The 17,515-nt window shown below is 34.4% G+C and overlaps 1 protein-coding gene across 3 annotated transcripts in view; it reads left to right on the top strand.

Annotated features, from left to right (window-relative positions):
- COL4A5 (collagen type IV alpha 5 chain) overlaps nucleotides 1-17,515 on the top strand; it is a 273,325-nt gene that overhangs the window by 82,812 nt on the left and 172,998 nt on the right. The gene's annotated exons all lie outside the window — the stretch shown is intronic.

Raw genomic sequence — 17,515 nt, 5'->3', positions numbered from 1 at the left:
CTTCGTATTAAAAATGAATAATAACCATTACAACAGAAACCATTTACGTATAAAGCCCTGCCCATCTCCCTATACCCCTAAAGTAAAATAACTGCCTTCAATTTAAATACAGAAATTAAATGTTTCTTTTGCTGGTTATATTTTTAAAGAAACAATATAAAGTGATTGGGGTTGGGTTGATATCATTTTAAGATGATTTTAATCTGTTATTTGCTTGAGTTCTCATTGCTGAATTTTCTTTGTAAGGGATTTAAACAGGTTAAATCTTAATGCAAAAGTATCTTAAACCTTAGTATCATAGGCTACCTTTTGAGTTCATCATCGCTAGAGGTATAACCTAGGTGAGACTGGATGGCTAGAAATGTTTTTGGTGGATATCATAGATCATATAGAGCTGAGGACTGAAAGCTTCTAATTGGGCTATGTTGTGATCTTTATTTGTGTTTATTCTCAAATTTAGGTAATTAATGTGTCTATATGCTTATTTCCTTCAAATATTGCTTATCCCACTTAAAAGCTTTGGAAATTCTTACTAGGGAAAATCTACTAGAGTAGCATGTGAAAAATAATACATTTTGTGTTTGTTACCAGCTTTCTAAACACTTTTTCTCTTTAGAATGCTTTATGTTAAAAAAAATGAATGCTTTATGTTCATCTTATGTCATTTATTTCATTCTGTCTAATAAATACTATTTGCTTATTTCTCTAATTACTCATTTTAGGTTATAAAATTTTCCAGGGAGATAAGATATTTAATAATCTCCGTATATCCCATTTAATTTGTACAGAGCCAGACTCAATAAAAACTCAATTAAGTTTTGGTTACTTGCACCTAAAATTGGGGTAAAATTGCTCCTGTTTAGTGTAGCTTATACTTTATTTCTTTCTTATCTGGCAGTCATAGAAAGTACTCTTAACAAATGCCATTCTGGTTTAGGATAACTTTCTAATGTAAAAACCCCATTTACACAAATGGCATTAAAAGCATCTAGTAACTCAATTATTTAAAAAGCTCTGCATGGAGGCTGCTACTCCCTCTGTTTGTGTCTCTGCCTCTCTCTCTGCATCTCTCTGTGTCTCTCATGGATAAATAAATAAAATCTTTAAAACAAATTTTCAAAAGCTCTCCATTTCACATATTTTCAAATGGTATCCAGAAGTACTTGGAAATAAAGAATTTACCCAAAATAAGCATTGCTTCCTCATCCTAAATGTAAAATCACTAGAGCTAATCTGAGTTACTCATGTATGGATTTTTAATGTTGCAGTACTTAATGATAATGACATGTTTGGTAATTTGTCCAGATTAGATACCAGTGTCTGATAACTGATGACTTTAAATCTTTGTACTCATTTTGAACAGTGTTAGTTTATAAGTATAAACTTAAAGTCCAGCATACATCTCTTTGTTTTTATTTAGACCTGTTACCTCCTTTCCCCAACCTTCTTCTATCCCAACTGAAAAAAGATAGGTTCTTGAAAACGAAATGAATGTATCTTTATTCTTTAGTTATCTTGAAAACCGTTATGTTTTTAATCAAGGAAAAAATCATTAACATGTTAGTATTGGTGAATAACAACATGTTGTAGTCATAATTTATTGAGCCTCCTCATATTTTAAGTTCTGTAGAAAGTGGTAGCTGCTGCTTTGGTTACAAGGCTTTCAAACTGATTAATGTGTTCATCTATAATTTGATTTTTAAGAAATGCTTTTATGATAGAAGAAAATGTTTCCTCTTTGTAGAAAATCTGGCAAAATATCTTGGCTTTTGTTCAGATTTGGGAAGTGAATAGGAATCAGTTTAAAATATTGGAAATTCAAAAAAAATCTCATTCTAGCTCTGGCTGTCATTGACTGGTCCTCTATTTCTTTTTTAAAATGAGGGGAATAGGGGCAGCCCAGGTGGCTCAGCAGTTCAGTGCCGCCTTCGGCCCAGGGTGTGATCCTGGAGTCCCAGGATTGAGTCCCACATCAGGTTCCCTGCATGGAGCCTGCTTCTCCCTCTGCCTGTGTCTCTGCCTCTCTCTCTCTCTCTCTCTCTCTGTGTGTGTCTCTCATGAATAAATAAATAAAACATTTAAAAATAAATAAAATGAGGGGAATAGATTAGGTGATTTCTAAGATTTCTTTAAACTCTGCTAGTAAGGAGCCCCTTGAACACCCTCAGGGGAGTCAGAAACAACACACTGATTGCACTCATGACAAAGCAACAGGATGGGATCAGAAGAGCATGGAGAAGGGAGGCTCAGTGGTTGAATGTCTGACTTTGACTGGGGGCATAATCCCAGGATTCTGGGATTGAGTCCCCCCCATAGGGCTCCCCACAGGGGGCCTGTTTTTCTCTCTGCTTTTGTCTCTGCCTCTTTCTCTGTGCCTCTCATGAATAAATAAATAAAATCTTTGGAAAAGACTCTGCGAGTATTCTTTTATTGATAACATTTATTAGGAAAAATAGCATGATCTATTTATGGATTGTGATAGGATATGAAATAAAGGATGTAACAAAAGATATGTTTTAGCCTTGGACTGTTAAAGGATGGTAAATTCATGCCGTCCAAATCAGAGGTTCTGTGTTAAGAGTTGGCAGGTTAAAGATGACTTCTGTTTTGAAATGTTAATTTAAATTAGTATCTTCCAAGAATTTGTGAGACTCACAAGAGTAGCCATTGTGTAATAATATGACATAGTATTATATTGTATGTATATGGCTTAAAAAATACAACTTATAGTAAAAAACATGTTGCTTTCCTCATCCCCTTTGACTTCCTAGATCAGTTCCTTAAGTATAAAAACTTGCAATAAGTTTTTTTTTTTATCAACACATTATCTACTTTGTGTTAGGACAGATGAAGAGCTCTTTCTGCTACCACCCTTATATCTTCTACCTCCTCATTGTATGTCATGCTGTCTTCAGTTAAATCACTAAGCAATGTTTCAAAATTTGGCAAATATGAATATTATGAATATGTTGCTTATTGTAGAACCAGATAAAAACTCTATGATTACCTTTCTTTCTTTCTTTCTTTCGTTTGTTTTTTTTTTTTTTTTTTTTTTGGTGTTGATCTTTTCCCCAGAGTCTCTAATTACATTTCATCTGTTCTTTTTTTATTTTTATTTTTATTTTTTTCATCTGTTCTCTTTTAAAAAAGATTTTATTTCTTTTGTTCATGAGAGACACAGAGAGAGAGAGAGAGAGAGGGAGGCAGAGACACAGGCAGAGGGAGAAGCAGGCTCCCTGTAGGGAGCCCAATGTGGGAATCATCCTAGGACCCTGAGATCACAATCTGAGCCGAAGGCAGACACTCAACCACTGAGCCACCCAGATGCCCTACATTTCACCTATTCTTAACATGCATTTTTCATACACTTTGTTTTCTTGAAATGCCCATCATATTTAGTTTCTTTTTTTTTCCTGGGAGACTGTACTAGGGACACCATTGTCTTTTTTTTAATTTTAATTTTTGGGGATCCCTGGGTGGCGCAGCGGTTTGGCGCCTGCCTTTGGCCCAGGGCGCGATCCTGGAGACCCGGGATCGTAATCCCACGTCGGGCTCCCGGTGCATGGAGCCTGCTTCTCCCTCTGCCTGTGTCTCTGCCTCTCTCTCTCTCTCTCTCTGTGACTATCACAATTAAAAATAAATAAATATTAAAAAAAAAATTTTAATTTTTGATTCTCTGATGGTATATAAAAATGTACTTCACTTTAATATCCAACAACTTTGCTAAACTTTGTTATTTCTTTTTTTTTAAATACTTTATTTATTTGAGAGAAAGAAAAAGAGCATAAGCTGGGGGAGAGGGACAGTGAGAGAGGGAGCAGCAGAGGCAGAGGGAGAAGCAGACTCCACTGAGCAGGTAGCCTGATGCGGGCTCTATCCCAGGACCCTGGGGTCATGACCTGAGTCTGAAGGCAGAGGCTTAACTGACTGAGCCACCTAGGCACCCCAATTTCATTATTTCTATATATATATATTCTTTTAAATTATCTTTTTATGCAATCATATCATCTGTGAATGACATTTTTGTTTCTTTTTCAAACCTTTTCTTTCCTTTCAATGATGGCTAGGGCCTAGGTTAAATCCAACTCTGTCACATTTTATTTAGAGTTTTTGCACTTACATTCATTGTTAAGATTGATCTCTGATTTTCCATTTGTACTCAGTCCTATTTAGATTTGGTATCATGGTTATGTTAATTTTATTCCTCCTCTTCTGCTTTCTGGAAGAGTTTGATTATATTTAAATTGTTTGTTCTAACTTAATTGCATTATGGTCAGAGATCATGTTCTGCGTGAATTCTATCCTTTGAGGTTTGCTTAGACTAACCGTGAAGCCCAGTGTATGTATGGTCAGTTTTTATAAATATCCAAGGTGTGCCTGATCTAAATGTCTGTTCTTCATTTGATGAGTACATTGTTTTATGTATGTTCACTAAGACAAATTTCTAATCATGTTTAAATCTTTTACATCTTTACAGATCATTTTGTCTCCATATTGTATCAGTAATCAGAGATCTGCTTAAAATTTGCAGCTAAGACTGTGGATTTATCTGTTTCTCCTTGTAGATCTGGTACTTTAAACTGTGCACATTTGAAGATATTACTAGTGGATACAACTTTAGGTGTTTTTAAAGTGTATTTCTTGTGAACCAAACCTTTTTTCATTTTGAGGTGATGCTATTTTATCATTTATAATGCTTTTTCATCTTTTATTTAAAACTTTTCATGTAACCTTACGCTTTTGTTCTCTCTGGTAAATAACATACATGTTGCAATTTGACCCATTTTTGCAGTCTGAGGATACTTGCCTCTTAAACACTTTTATCAATGTAATTACCTACCTAATTTTTTAGTGACAATATTTTCAAAAATTGAAAGAAGATATGAACACCACTATATTGTCCCGCTAAATTCAATACTTATTAGCATTTTGCCATATTTGCTTTATATTTTTATGTCTCTTGCTCTCCAGTGTCTTTGTGTGCAAGTTTAATGATTAAGTACTTGTGTGTATATATACATTTTGTTTTTCCTAAGCCATTTAAAAGTAATTTGCAGACATCACATATGTTTTATACCTGAATACCCCAACATGATGCCTCACCAAAAGAAAAGGATATTATACTATGTAAACCTATTGTTATCGCACTTGAAAAAATTAAGTGATTTTATTTTATTTTTAAGATTTTATTTCTTTGAGAGAAAAATCACAAGTGTGGGGAGGGGCAGAGTGAGAGGAAGAAGCAGGCTTCCCATTGAGCAGGTAGCCTGACACTAGGCTTAATCCCAGGACCATGATCTGAGCCAAAAGCAGACGCTTAACTGACTAAGCCACCCAGGTGCCCCAACAATGATTTTAAAGTATAATTTAATATTCAAGTCATATTTAGATGTCCCTGATGGTCCTTAAAAGTCTTTTATAGTAGTTCATGTACTACATTTTTTTTTTTGCTTTCTTAAATTTTTAAAAATCTAGAGTATGTTGGAAGAAAATTTACAATAGATCTCTCATATCTCTGTATGTCTTGAGAGGAGTTGTGTTGGCTCTTTGATCTGTAATATTTTTTTTAATTTATTTTTTATTGGTGTTCAATTTACCAACATACAGAATAACCCCCAGTGCCCATTCACTCCCACCCCCCGCCCTCCTCCCCTTCTACCACCCCTAGTTCGTTTCCCAGACTTAGCAGTCTTTATGTTCTGTCTCCCTTTCTGATATTTCCCACACATTTCTTCTCCTTTCCCTTATATTCCCTTTCACTATTATTTATATTCCCCAAATGAATGAGAACATAATGTTTGATCTGTACTATTTTTTAAGGGTGTTAGTGTAGTGAACAACTTGGAAAATAGAAATAGTAATTCTTTTTGGAGGAAAAACGAGGTTTGTTTACTGTCCAGTATAATAAAGATAATATCTCAGAGCAAAGGTCAAGCAAGCTTAATGCCCATTATAAAATATGTGGGTTTTCTAAACATTTAGTTTATCTACTCTAACAGTAATGCGTATCAGAAGGCATTACTTTGTCTTCTTCATGTCACCCTGTGGGAACTGTGGATCAGGGAAACCAGGGCTATTGCTATGAATAATAAATTATTGTCTGGTCAAAATGTCTTGTATTTTCTGCCAGTATCCAGGAATCTACGGCAGGCTAACTTCTTAGCTTCCAACTAGGGAAAAATCTCAGAAACTTGACTATTCTTGACAGAATGGTCATCCTACAACTTTTTCATGACACTGATTTTTTTAACAGCTTCATTGAGATGTAATTTACATACAACTCACCCACCTAAAGTTCAAAATTTAATACTTTTTAGGATATTTACAGACTTGTACAACCATCACCAATACTAATTTTTGAACATTTTAATCAACTCCCAAAAGAAACCCTTAGCTTTCTTATTTCTTATTTCTCCCCAACTCCCCAGCCCTAGGCAACCACCAATCTAGTTGTTGTCTCTATAAGTTTGACTATTCTGAACATTTCATGTAAATTGAATCATTCAACATGTAGTATTTTGGGATGCTTTGGGTGGCTCAGCGGTTGAGCATCTACCTTCAGCTCAGGGCGTGATCCTGGAGTCTTGGGGTCGAGTCCCACATTGGTCTCCCTGCATGGAGCCTGCTTCTCCCTCTGCCTATGTCTCTGCCTCTCTCTCTGCATCTCTCATGAATAAATAAATAAAATCTTTTTTTTTAAAAAAAAGTAGTTATTTTGTGTCTGGTTTTTTGCACTTAGTGTAATGTTTTCAAGGTTCATCCATGTTATAGTGTGAATCAGTACTTCATTCCTCTTTATTGGTGAATAATATTCCTTTGCATGCATATACTACATTTTGCTTGTCAGTCTACCAGTTGATGGACATTTTGGTTGTTTTATCCTTTTTTAGGCGGCTCTGGATAATGATACTATGAACATTCATGTATATGTTTTTGTGTGGATATATGTTTCTATTTTACTTATGTATATACTGAGGTGTGGAATTACAGATTTACTGGGTCATATTTTTATTTGAAAACCTACCAGATTTTTTTCTAAAGCAGTTGTACCATTTTGCATTCCCATCAGAAATATATGAGGGATCTAATTGCTTTGGAATCCTTATTAATACTTGCTATTGTCATTTTTTTATTATAGCTATTCTGTGTGTGAAGTTATATTTCATTGTAGTTTTGATCGGCATTTTTTCTGACTGCTAATGATCTTGAGCATCTTTTTATGTGCTAACTGGACATTTGTCTATCTTTTTGGAGAAATGTCAATTCATATTCCTTTGCCCATTTTTATTTTAATTTTATTTTCTTATGGTAAAAAGGTTCCTATATTACTTTCCTACATTCTCCTCCTACCAGTTTCTCTCAGCTATGTCATTATTTTGTTATCAGAGATCATAACTCTTACATGCTGTTCTATCATGATAATTAATTCTCCTAGAATTTGCCTTCAGAGTTAATCTAAAATTTGATAAAAAAATGGATAGCAAAAAAAATGGATAGCAATATAATTATGTATGTATCAGTCACACTTAGAACTTCATATTATGATTGGACTCAGACAAAAATTTTATAATTATAAGCCACAAAGCCTTTGGAGCTCAAAGAAGAATCCTGAATTATAGTCAAATGTAGTCTTATAGATTCATTTGGTTTTTTTCCTATTAGGACCATGACTTTCTTTCATAGATTTTTTTCCTGAAGATTTTGTCTTTATTTTTCTTTTTATCATTAAGAAAACCTTCTTCATCACATCACTAATTTTTAACTCAGTTTCTTAATTATCCTCCTCATTGGATATAAGTATTAAAATACTTCCAAACTCACATATAAAGATACACAAATTCATTTTCCTAAGACCAGCATATGACATTGCATTTTCTTTCTTACCCTACCACTAGGTTTTTTTTTCATCTTTGCCATTCTTTATATATTTAAGAACTGTTTCAAAATTGAATTGATTTAATTACCAATAATTCTAAACTTTTTAATTTTTTTCTCTTCTCATTTATTTACCTGTTTATGTAGAAGTATAATTAACATACAGGGTTGTATTAATTTCAGGTGTACAACATAATGATTCAACAATTCTGTACATTATACTGTGCCTCCATATTAAGTATAGTCATCATCTGTCACCAAACAACATTTGTACAATATTATTGACCATATTCCCTATGCTGTACAAATATTTTCATCTCCGTGACTTACTTATTTTGTAACTAAAAGTTTGTATCTTTTAATCCCCTTTATCTATGACACCCAGCCCCCAACCCACCTCCCCTCTAGCAACCACCTGTTTGTTTTCTGTATTTAAGAGTCTGGGGGGGGTGGCCTGAGTGGCTCAGTCTGTTAAGTGTCTGCAGTTGGCTCAAGTCATGATCCCAGGATCCAAGGATTAAGCCTTGCATCAAGGTTCCTGCCTCTCCTCACCCCCCGCCCCCCAACTCCTGCTCTTTCTCTCTCTTTCTCTCAAATAAATAAATAAAATATTTTTTAAAAAAGTCTGGGATTTTTTTGGGTATGTTTTATTCTATTTTCTTTGTGCATTTGTTTTGTTTCTTAAATTGCACGTATGAGGGAAATCATATAGTATTTCTCTTTCTCTGTTTGACTTATTTCACTTAGCATTATAACCTCTAGGTCCATTCATGTCATTGCAAATGGCAAGATCTTCTGATTCTTTTTAATGGCTTTATATATACACATACTCCATTATGTGTATATATTACACTTTTTTCTATTCATCTATTGATGGACACTGGTTGCTTCCTTTGCCCATTTTTAAATTGGGTTATTTGTCAGTAAGTTAATAAGAGTTCTTTATATATTCTGGATATAGGCCCCTTATTATGCACATGATTTACAAATGTTTTCTCACTTTATAGGTTGTCTTTCACTATATTGATAGTGTTTTTTGAAGCATAATTTTTTTAACTTGATGAAAATTTTAAAAAATGAATTTTGGAGGTGCCTGGGTGGCTCAGTTGGTTAAGCATCTGCCTTCGGCTCAGGTCATGATCCCAGGGTCCTGGAATGGAGTCCCACATTAGGCTCCCTGCTCGGTGGGGAGTCTGCTTCTCCCTGTCCTCCTCCACCCTGCTTGTGATCTTTCTCAAATAAATAAAATCATAAATAAATAAATTTTTATGAGATTTAAAACATACCTATTTTTTTCTTTTGTCATTTTTGCTTGATAACATATCTACAAGGCTTTGACTAATCAAAGGTCAGGAAGATTTACTTACATTTTCTTTTAAGGGTTTTATGATTTTAGCTTTTGCACTTAATCTATCCTCTATTTTGGTTTAATTTTTATGTATGATATGAGGAGGAAGTCCAAATTCGTTCATTTGCATGTGAATATCCAGTTGTCTCAGCACCATTTGCTGAAAAACCTGTTCTTTTCCTTTAGTAACTGTTTTTGACCCCCTTATAAAAACAAATTCATCATAGATGCATGGATTTAGTTTTGGAGTTTCATGTCTATTCTGTTGATTTAAATGTCTGTCCCGATGCTGGTACCACACCGGTTTGATTACTGTAGATTTGTAGTAAGTTTAGAAAATGAGAAATCTGAATTCTCCAACTTGGTTCTTTGTCAAAACTGTTTTGACTTTTGATGTACCTTGCAATTTCATATAAATCCCCTATCAATTTTAGAGTCAGCTTGTTCATTTCTGCAAAAAAGGCAGTTGAATATTAATAAAGATTGCTTTGAATCTGAAAAAAATCAGAAGTATTACTATCTTTGCAGTATTATGTCTTCTGATCTGTGAACATAAGTTATTTTCCATTTATTTAGGTCTTCTCTAAATTCTTTCAATAATATTTTATAGTTTTTAGAGTAAAAGTTTTGTATATCATTAGTTATCTTTATTCATGAGTATTTTATTATTCTTCACACTGTTGTAGAGGATTTTTTACTTAATTTCATGCTAGTGTATAGAAATACAATTGATTTTTTTGTATATTGATGTGCCTTATAACCTTATGAACTTATTAGCTTTAATGATTTTCTATGTAAAAGACTATGTTATATGTGAATAGAGATAGCTTTACTTCTTCCTTTTTAATATGAATGGCTCATCTTCCTGTCTAATTACCCTGGTTAGAACCTCTAGGATGGTGTTCAAAGGAAGTAACAGATGAAACATCCTTGCCTTGTTTTGTTCCTGATATGTAGGGAAATGATTCAGTCTTTCACCATTAATTATTTCACCAATGTTAGTCAAGGGTTTTTTGTAGATGCTTTTTATCAGCCTGAGGAAGTTCCCTGCTATCCTACTTATTTTGATAGTAATGTCCCCTCTTTCATTCCTGATTTTAACAATTTGAGTCTTTCCATCAAAACTCATTAACTTGAGTGTCTCTTTTTCTTAGTGGCTTGTCAATTTTGTCAATCTTTTCTAAGAAGCAACTTCTGTTTTTTTTTTTTTATTTTGTCTATTTTTCTATTTTCCACTTAATTGCAACTCACGTATTTATTATTTTCTTCTGTTTGCTTTAGGTTAGCTTGTTCTCATTTCTAATGTCTAAAGGTAAAAGGTTAGTTTATTGACTTGACATTTTTTTAAAACAGGCGTTTACTACTATAAATTTAAGCAATACTTTAAATGGTTCCCATAGGTTTTGGTATTTTGTGGGTTTAGTTTCATTTTTTCTCAAAAAATTTCTAATATACCTTGTGATTTCTCGTTTGACCCAAAGGTTAATTAGGACTAAATTGTTTATTTTTTACATACTTGTGAATATCCCAAATTTCTTCCTATTTGTTATTTCTAATTTCATTCCACAGTCATAGGAAAATATACTTTGTATGATTTTAATCCTTTCTAAGTTTATTAAGATTTACTTTATGATCCATCATATATAATGTTCTATAAAATCTTGAGAAAAATGTATATTATGCGATTTTTGGGTAGAGTGTTGAATAGATGCCTGTTAGGTGTAGTTGTTTTATACTATGGTTCAAATTCTCTATTTCCTTGTTGTTCTTCTGACTTGCTGTTCTACTCATTATTGAAAGTTGGGTATTGAAGTCACCAAGTATTGTTGTTGAGTTGTCTATTTCTCACTTTAATTCAGTTTTTCCTTCATATATTTGGGGCTGTCTTGTTAGGTATGTCTGTGTTTATACTTGTTATGTCTTCCTGATGATTTGACTCTGTTATCATTATAAAATGTTCTTCTTTATGTCTAGTAATGCTTTTGTTTTGCATGTATTTTGTCTGTTACTAGTATATCTACTCCAGCTTTCCTGTGGTGCTATCTTAGTCACTTCATTGTGCTATCACAAAGTACCACAAATCTGGTGGTTTATATAAAACAGAAATGTATTCCTCACAATTCTGGAGACTGAAACTCTAATATCAGGCTGCCAGAATGGTCAGGTTCTGGTGGGAACCCTCTTCTGGCTTGCATACTACTGATTTCTTGTATCTCTTTACATGCCAGAAAGAGAGATAAGTAACTTTTTGACCTTTTCTCATAAGGACACTAATCCAACTCTGAGGGCCATACCATCATGATCAAGTTACCTCCCAAAGACTCCGCCTCCAAATACCATAAAATTGGGATTAAGATTTCAGCATATGGGGACATCTGGGTGGCTCAGCAGTTGAGCATCTGCCTTCAGCTCAAGGCATGATCCTGAGATCCGGGATCAAGTCCCACATCGGGCTCCCTGCGAAGAGTCTGCTTCTCTCTCTGCCTGTGTCTCTGCCTCTCTCTCTCTCTCTGTCTCTTGAATAAATAAATAATAAAATCTTAAAAAAAAGATTTCATCATATGAATTTTGCAGGAGTTGGGTTGCTGGGGATGAACATTTATTTAGTCTATTACTGTTGCTATTTACATGACTATTATTTCCATTCTTTTATTTTCAAACTTTTTGTATATTTTAACCTAATATGTTCTATAGACATCATTTGATCTTACAGATAGTCTGAAAATCTGCATTTCGACTGGCTTGTTTAATGCAGTCACATTCAGTGTTATCATTGATATAATTGAATTTTTGTCTGCCTTTTTCTGTTTTCTATATTTCTCATGCATTTTTGGTTCTTCTATTCCTTCTTTATGGTCTTCTTTATTATTAAGTGAATATTTTCTAGTTAAATGTTATAATTCCTTTAATGATTTTCTCCACTGTATATTTTTAGTTGCACTAGTGCTTACCATGGATATCATAACCTGTCAGAATCTACCTAAGATTTATAGCAACTTAATTCCAGTAAGATATAGAAATACTACTCCTCTGAAGCTCTATTCACCTATTCTCCTTTTTATGCTATTATTTTTATACATATTACATCTATATATGTTACAAACTCAGAAATACGTTGTTATAATTAGAATGTCCCCAATAAACTCAGATCCCTTAGGGAGAGCTTCAAAGCTCTCTGGTTTTATGGTTCTCCCCCACCACTACCCTGATTAAACCTCTGTGACAGTGTTCCAGAGTCAAGTGCAGGGGCAGGAACAGTGGCCTGCTTCTTTTGAAGTGACACTCTCCTTTATGAGCAGGGTCACAGGGAAGGACAGCAACATTTGGTCTCCTCAGCTTGTTTCTGCTATCATCAACCCTATGCTCTGTGGATGAGCTGTGGTTAGGCTGTGGTTAAGGTACTCTGTCGCCATGCCTGAGGTAGAGCCTTTTTCCTATGAATTGAGGTTGTGTGGAAAACAAAAGCCTTAGAATTCTCAGCTGTTTTAGGTTTGAATAGAGCTTCTACAACTTGGAACTCGGAAAGAGGGAGAGTGAGAAATGCTGGTGACCTTTTCCAGTGAGATGCTATAGTGCTCAGCTAGGAACTGGAGGGAGAAAGAGCTCTGGGTTCATGTCTGCTTCTACCTTGTGTGGAGCTTTTGTCAAGCTAAACGGGGAAGGGAGAAAGAAGGGAGTGGGTCATGGCTACAATGCCATAGATTCTTGCTGTTCATACTGAGATTTAGCTGTAGGTTCTTAGGCCAATACCCAGAGACATAAATTTTATTTTTTCTAAGTGTTACCAGCTATTGTTGTTTTGCTAGTGAGACCATCCACAGAGGTCTTCAAGCTGTCATTCACAAAGCCTCAGCATGGCATTGATTTTTTGAAGAGTCCAAGGTAGTTGTGCTTCATATGGCCCACATTCCACATTTGTCTGATTATTTCCTTATACCATGTCATTTCACAGTTAATTATACTTGAGATAATTTTTTAAAGATTGTATTCATCTATTCATGAGAGATACACGGAGAGAGGCAGAGGGAGAAGCAGGCTCCCTGTGGGGAGCCCAATGTGGGACTCAATCCCAGGACCCCAGGATCTGTGACCTGAGCCAAAGGCAGATACTCAACTGTTGAGTCACCCAGGTACCCTATACTTGACATAATTACTGACATACTTCTTTTACTTATCCTGCCTTTTCTAAGATACCACTTTCTTTCTTTCTTTTGCCATTTTTGGATTTATTGAATATTGTCCCCTCCACTCCTTTGGAATTAACACCTCACTTATCTTCCTCTAAGGTTTACTCTAGGAATTAGAATATCTAAGCTGTATACTTTATCAAAGTCTAAAGTAATCAATACTCATACCCAATTTCTACACAATTACAGTGATCTTACAATACATTCACTCATCCTCCCCTAACTTACATTGTATTATCATTGTTTTTCTTTTAGTTCTATTTTTTTGAACACTGCATCTCTTTTTATAATTGTGTTTTATAGTTGCTATTTGTTCAAATTCATCCACAAATTTACCACTTTTTTCCCCATTACTTTTGATATTTTATACCTTACATTTCAATTTCATTTCTTTCATAAAAAAGAAGATACTCAAAAGATTTGGATTTCCTTTTGTGTAGTCTTGCTGGAGGCATACTTTCTCAGTTTTTATTTGTCTAAAAAATGTCTATATTTTTACCTTGTTTTTGAAAGGTATTTTTACTGTGTAAGAAATAAAATTTGACAGTTTTCTCTCAGTATATTAAAGGATGTCATTCTAGTCTTCTAGCTTCCATTGTACTTCTGAGAACTAATCTATAAATTAATTGTCATTCCCTTAAACAAAATCCTTCTTGTCTTTCTTGATACTTTTAAAGTCTTGTCTTTGTTTTAGGTTCTGAGGTTATACTATTTTGTGTCTAGTTTGAGGTTTGATTTTTCTTCCATTGGATCTGTTAGACTTCTTGAATTACAGATATCTTTTTTTTAAAGATTTTATTTATCTATTCATGAGAGACACAGAGAGAGGCAGAGACAAAGGCAGAGGGAGAAGCAGACTCCATGCTGGGAGCCCGACGTGGGACTCAATCCTGGGTCTCCAGGATCACGCCCTGGGCCGAAGGCAGCGCTAACCTGCTGAGCCACATGGGCTGCCCGAATTACAGATATCTTTATTTCTTGAAAACTCTTTGCCATCATTTCTAACTCTTGTCCCTATCCCATTCCCTCTTTTACCTCTTCTGTAAATCTAATTACCTGTATGCTATACACTTCCTCACTTTTTCTTCTATGCTTCTTAACTATTATTTCACATTTTCACATTTTGTATAGAGTTTTATATCTATAGTATATTATAGACAATTTCTTTTTTAAGATTTTATTTATTTATTCATGAAAGACACAGAGACAGAGGCAGACACAAGCAGAGGGAGAAGCAGCCTCCCTGCAGGGAGCCTGATGTGGGACTCGATCCCAGGACCCTGGGATCACGACCTGAGCCAAAGGCAGATGCTCAACCACTTGAGCCACCAGGCATCCCTATTATAGACAATTTCTATTAACTTTGTCATGTTTTAAACTTCACTGTCTCTCTTTAGCTGTATTTAGTCTACTGTGAAGCTCATCCACTGAGTTTTAAATTTCATAAGTTTTACTTCTAAAATTTATATTTTATTTCAGTTCAGCCACAGTACTTTTTTTTTTTACAATTTCTTGATTCATTTGTTTTTAGATTTTAAAAATGTCTTTCATAATTGTAAAAATAGTTATATATTTTGTGTCTAGTAATTTTGATATCTGAAATTTTTGTCAAGCAGTTTCTGCTGTCAGGTGTTCCTCTTGGTTTTTGCTTATGATATTTTGCTTCCTTGTATGCTTAGTGATTTTTGAGTAGCATATCTTATTTTCCTGTCAAAAAATTTTTTTAAAGTTTTAATTTATTTATTCATGAGAGACACAGAGCAAAGGCAGAGACATAGGCAGAGGGAGAAGGAGGTTCCCTGCAGGGAGCCCAAAAGCAGATGCTCAACCACTGAACTACCCATGGGGCCTCCAAAAAATTTTTTTTAGAATTCTTTGAAGTTTACTATGAAGGTATTCTTCTACATAGGATTTGTGTGTATTTCTACCCAGCCTCTGGGAGGTTAAAGCAAATTGAGTCTACTCTAAGCAAATTTGCATTTTGAGGTTCCTGGGCCACCCAGCTAAATGATAATTTGGATTGCAAATTTGTATGAAGGCCAGTTTGTGGTTATTCGCTCTCAGAGATGTTTTTCCTATGTATTTCTCTGCTGAGTGCCAAGATAATCTTTATTAAAGGTTCCTGGGGATGCAATCTTGGGGTACTTTTTAATGTATGAAACACCTTTACACTGAAGAAGTTGTGAAACAAGAATCTCAAAATCTCAGTTTGGTAAATGCCCTTAGGACAAAAGTAGTTTCATTAGTCGGTTTACTGTTTGTTTGTTTTTTTCTCTAGGGTTTGGCCTGATAAATCCTATTGTGCTTCTCTCTGATGCTTTAAGATAATTTCACATTTTTAAAGCATTTTTAGTTTTTTTTTAAAGCAGTCCTAATAAAAAAAATAAATAAAAAATAAAACAGTCCTAATGGGGTGCCTGAGTGGCTCAGTGGTTGAGTGTATGCCTTCGGCTCAGGGCATGATCCTGGAGTTCCAGGATCAAGTCCCACGTTGAGCTTCCTGCATGGAGTAGGCGTCTCCCTCTGCCTGTGTCTCTGCCCCTCTCTCTTTGTCTCTCATGAATAAATAAATAAAATCTTTAAAAAAGCCCCAGTCGTATCAGTTGGGATACTTAACTAGCCACACGTTGGAATATTTCTTTTTTTTGGCATTTTTTTTAGCATTTTCTATGTCATTATTTTGTAGTGTATATATTTTCAATCACTGAATCAGAATTACCTAGAGATGTTTGCCAAATTTTCAGAATCCTTTAGCCAATTTCAAGCTTACTGAAACAGCATCTCCAAGATGGAGTCCAAGTACCTGAATTTTTGTGAGGTTCTTTGAGTGATCACAATGCATATAGAAGTTTGTTCTTATTTTTACTTTTAATTCTCATAGCTGTTTTTTTTATTGTAGGAGCCTAAGATCTGAAGTTACTGTTTTCTATACTTTCCCTAGCACCGTATGTTGAACAATCCATTATTTTCATATTTATTTGATATGCCAACTTTTATCATATAGTAAATGTGTGTGTGTGTGTGTGTGTGTGTGTGTGTGTGTGTGTATGTTTCTGGCCTTTCTATTATGGTTCATCAAGCTGTCTGTTCTTTGAATGATACCATACTGTTTTAATTGCTGTAGTTTCATGATGTGTTTTACTATGTCATAATAAAAAATCTTCTATACTTTTTACTATTTTCACCCTAAAAATTACTATGGTTACATCATTTTCTTTAACAGTGTTCAGTGACTTTGCAGAATTAAATAGTTTTTCCAGTTTTTAAAAAGACTTTTTTTTGGCCTTATCTCCTACTATACTTTTTTCATATGGACTTAAGAAGCCCTTAGACTGAAGTACTTAATGTTTACTTTACCTGGCTCTCTGCCTACAAAAATTTTGTGTTTTAATCTTAGTACTTGTCGTGGCCATTTTTCCTCTAGATATCTTTCTCTCCATCCTTCAGAGTTGAAGTCAAGTTTTTTACCTTCTTTCTCTACAGATCTATTATGAACACTCCCAGGCTCAAGGGAACTCTCTTTCTCAATTTTGACAGCAACTATTGACTATACTACTGCTTTTTACTTGGTAAATCCTACTGAATCACAGACTAAAACCTGGATGCATCCTAAAGAGATTATATTGTCCATCTTTGTCATTTTACCAAAGAGAAAAAACTAAGACCTAGGGTATGTGAACGATTCAATTATAGTCTCCTAATGATTCAATTATTGAGGTAAACTCAGAATGTATTTCTTATATTTTAGCATTCATTCTATTACCATTGTCTCCTACATCATTATTTCATTGTATTTACTTAGGCATAGGGTTTTTTTTTTAAAGCCTTGATTTAAAAAAAAAAAAAACTAGAATGGAAGTTTCTTAAAGGTAGCACTCATGTCTACACATTTTTTAGTATGACTAATAGCCCTAATACTGTGCTTTGTGCTTATTGGGCACCTAATTAAAAGTGGCTGTTGGTAAAAAACAAGTTGCTTCATTATCCAAATGTCAAATTGGGACTCTTTCCTTGTGGGCATCACTGTTATAACTGTATGGAAAGTGGCATCTAGTGGTCAGTTTGTGTATTACAATGTCTTTAAACACCCTCTACCTTCCCTCAA

Source organism: Canis aureus, chromosome X (assembly GCF_053574225.1).
Source record: "Canis aureus isolate CA01 chromosome X, VMU_Caureus_v.1.0, whole genome shotgun sequence".
In the NCBI taxonomy this organism is placed as follows: domain Eukaryota; kingdom Metazoa; phylum Chordata; class Mammalia; order Carnivora; family Canidae; genus Canis; species Canis aureus.
This window is presented reverse-complemented; position numbering and strand designations above follow the sequence as displayed.